This window comes from Octopus bimaculoides, chromosome 4 (genome assembly GCF_001194135.2).
Source record: "Octopus bimaculoides isolate UCB-OBI-ISO-001 chromosome 4, ASM119413v2, whole genome shotgun sequence".
Lineage (NCBI taxonomy): Eukaryota > Metazoa > Mollusca > Cephalopoda > Octopoda > Octopodidae > Octopus > Octopus bimaculoides.
In genome coordinates this window covers 48,723,870-48,724,460 of record NC_068984.1, presented here as the reverse complement: position 1 = coordinate 48,724,460, position 591 = coordinate 48,723,870, and the positions used below count along the sequence as shown (strand labels likewise).

At 30.1% G+C, this 591-nt stretch overlaps 1 long non-coding RNA gene across 1 annotated transcript in view; it reads right to left on the bottom strand.

Annotated features, from left to right (window-relative positions):
* LOC128247676 (uncharacterized) overlaps window positions 1–591 on the bottom strand; it is an 18,741-nt gene that overhangs the window by 15,484 nt on the left and 2,666 nt on the right. The window contains exon 2 of the long non-coding RNA XR_008264039.1: window positions 457–514. This is a non-coding gene — a long non-coding RNA (uncharacterized LOC128247676). The remainder of the gene's footprint in view (window positions 1–456; window positions 515–591) is intronic.

Here is a 591-nt window from a genome sequence, read left to right as displayed (position 1 = left end):
ATATATATATATATAAATATTGGTCTATGAGACCGATAATAGTGGATTTAATATTGATAATTGACACCCTTCGGTCGAAATCATGGCGCCACCCATGATATGTGTATGTTTATACGTATGTATGTATGTATGTATGTATGTATGTATGTATGTATTTATGCATATATGTCGGACGGTCTGTCCGTCTATCTATCTATCTATCTATCTATCTATCTATCTATCTATCTATCTATCTATCTATCTATCTATCTATCTATCTATCTATCTATTAATATATTAGTCTTCTGTGTATAAATGTATATAAATGCAATATATATTACATAAATGCGTGTGTGTGTGCCTGCGCGCGCGAGTGTGAGTAGATACGTATTTATGTAAGTATTTAAATAAAATTTATTACTCTGCAATATATATGTAGTGGTGTATGATGTACAGTAAGAAATTCAATTTACTTACGTGCATACTGTATATATATATATATATGTGGTGCACCAGCATGACCGCAGCCACTTGGCTGAAACACATAAATAAATAAATAAATAAATAAATATATCTATATATATCTACATTTCTCTCTCTCTCTCTCTCTCT